The sequence below is a fragment of the Schistocerca piceifrons genome, chromosome 1 (genome assembly GCF_021461385.2).
Source record: "Schistocerca piceifrons isolate TAMUIC-IGC-003096 chromosome 1, iqSchPice1.1, whole genome shotgun sequence".
Lineage (NCBI taxonomy): Eukaryota > Metazoa > Arthropoda > Insecta > Orthoptera > Acrididae > Schistocerca > Schistocerca piceifrons.
This window is the reverse complement of record NC_060138.1, coordinates 353,664,505-353,667,338: the sequence shown is the minus strand read 5'-3', so window position 1 is coordinate 353,667,338 and position 2,834 is coordinate 353,664,505. Positions and strand designations below refer to the sequence as shown.

Here is a 2,834-nt window from a genome sequence, read left to right as displayed (position 1 = left end):
AAAAATTATCAACTTTAACAGGGATTAATGCTTACAGTTTGACTACCTTAGACTTGCTTCCTACTGCTGTCTGTATTCTGCAGTTCTGAACTGGAAGTGTTGGTATGCAGCCTCGCTTTTGCATTTCATCAAATAGTTCCTCAGATTTCACGTCAGTCATAGTGCCAGTATCTAGTACCGTTGGTACATTTAATGTATTTGGGCGTAGATTATTTCTTGCACAGTTTCCTCACCTTCCCTTTCATGGTTAGTAGTATCTTCCAGGCACAATTCGTCTTTACTACCTCCACTCTGATCATATGTAACCACACAGTTTTTAATTAGCTTTATGCCCCGACCTTCTTCATTAGTCGTCGAATGGGTGGCCTGTGGAGACATGTTTGTTTTCCTGGCTAACTGGGATATTGACCTCATCATTTGTGGTGATGTCAACTAAGTGTACGTTGTGGGTTTCGTTCCTCCAATTGGCGTCTTGTGCACCTCTTCCTTCGAAATTTCGGTGGCCTTGCCCACTATTTGATACGAAACTGTGCTTATGTTGACTATAATAGGCTCTTGGCGGATTGTTTGATTACCTAATTGCGTTTTGTACTTGCCAGCTTAACGGCCTTACCGCAGTGAATACGCCGGTTCCCGTCAGATCACCGAAGTTAAGCGCTGTCGGGCGTGGCCGGAACTTGGGTGGGTGACCATCCAGGCCGCCATGCGCTGTTGCCATTTTTCGGGGTGCACTCAGCCTCGTGATGCCAATTGAGGAGCTACTCGATCGAATAGTAGCGGCTCTGGTCAAAGAAAACCATCATAACGACCGGAAGAGCGGTGTGCTGACCACACGCCCCTCCTATCCGCATCCTCACCTGAGGATGACACGGCATTCGGATGGTCCCAGTGGGCCACTTGTGGCCTGAAGACGGAGTACTTTTTTACTTGCCAACTACCGTACTCGTTATTTACACCAGTCGGCGGTGCATTGTTCACCTGCTGGATAGATCGATCGGTTAAATTTTTGTCCTCGATTGTACTTGTAAGTCGACAGGATCATGAATCGACATAATGTTAAATGTGTATTTCGTCCATTTCCTAGACGTCTGACACTACTGGGTTATGTGAAGGATGATCTCGGCCTTCCTAAACCAGTTGCTACCAAATACCCTGCCAGTGAGGCAAAATATACGTTGGAAAAACTGTTCGCACGGTTGATATCAATATAGATGCCATCCTGTATTACGCCAGACCAGCCGCGGCCGACCATAGTATAAAAACTGGCAATACTATGGATTAAAATAACACAAAAATACTTAGTCAGTCGTCTTCCATCTGCGATAGCGTTATTAAAGAAGCCAACGATATTAGGTTCCAAAATGGTCAAATGCATAAAGATAGCAGCCTACAATTGAGTTAGGCGTGAAACCCTGCACTGAAGCTAGAAAAACAAAAGCGCTTCCGTACAGCGGGGTCTGCACCCGACAGAGAGAGCGCGGACACTGGAGACAAGGGTTCGGAACCGGGCGCCGCTGCCGTCCCCAATCAGAACAACAGTTTAACATCTTCTCTAGCACTAAACTGGGCGAGGAAGATTTTCTGTATGCCATGTGGACCTGAAACCACTCATTGATCATTAGGTGCCGTAGAATTAACAAATGAGGAGGAGTAACTACACCTGCTGTTCCAAATACACTGCACAACAGAATTAAAGGATCACTTTCTCAAAACCCCGTAATTCCCATCTATTTTGCTGGCTGAAACGGCCTTCAGTCTTCCTCCGTAATGGTGCAAAAAGCGTGGCGCCCTGCAATTTCACACTCGGGCCCGACGGCGCTTCAAAACTGAAAAGCGTCGACACATGCGGGAAAAGGTCAAAGCCTCAAAGTTTATGCTACGTGTACAGTGGGTTAATGATGTCACACTGACACCAAATTTCACTACAATTGTGTCCAATGCCACCGTGGACGTTTCACACGATGGGAAGGACGTCACGTGGATTGGGTTTAAATCCGGAGTGCTTGGTGGCCAAAGGAGCCCTTATTTTGACGCATCTGAGATGGAGGTCAGAACTGCGACGCAGTGTTGACTTCAGCGGTTCCTTATAAGTGGCCGAGAAAATCATTCCAAACAAACCGCGGCAGGGAAGGGCATAAACGGCATCAACAAAACCATCCCTTTCCGTGGGACGTTCATTCTCACACATTTCGCAGTTGAAAACGACAGTTGGCAGTACGATGAGCAACGTTTGACATTGCTGATATCCTCGGGCGTTTCAACACTTCTCTAAGAACATTATGGGACTGTATCACCATTGACGTGATAGCATCGAATTGCAGCTCGGCGTGAACGCAAATTTTGCTCTTGGATACCGGCTGGAACCCCTAAATACCGTTAGAAACCATTCGACAAAATTTAGATCGTAGTCTGAGCAGAGGGTTCTTACGCTTTTTCTGCGCGCGTCTTTGTGTTCCCCTGTGGCGCGATCGCGTGGAGATACGAGATTGACACATGCGTGAATAAAACGGCAAAAGGTCCCTCTAGGACCTCCCCAACCCTGTACCATCGGTCACACCCTCCCAGTAGCGCGGAGTGGCTGCGCGGTTAGAGGCGGCATGTCAGGAATTGGGCGGCCCCTCCCGCCGGAGGTTTGAATCCTCCCTCGGGCATTGGTCTGTGTGTTCTTCGTAGCGTAAGTTAGTTTAAGTAGTGTGTAAGTCTAGGGACCGATGACCTCAGCAGTTTGGTCCCTTAGCAATTCACACACATTTCGGTTCACACCCTCCCACCTTTATTTAGAATTTTAAAATGTACCTATGCAGATAACACCCGTGATGAAGTTCTGTGCGCAG

At 47.5% G+C, this 2,834-nt stretch overlaps 1 pseudogene; it reads left to right on the top strand.

Annotated features, from left to right (window-relative positions):
- The first annotated feature begins 599 nt into the window (after positions 1 to 599).
- LOC124719883 lies at positions 600 to 717 on the top strand (annotated as a pseudogene).
- The last annotated feature ends 2,117 nt before the right edge of the window (positions 718 to 2,834 follow it).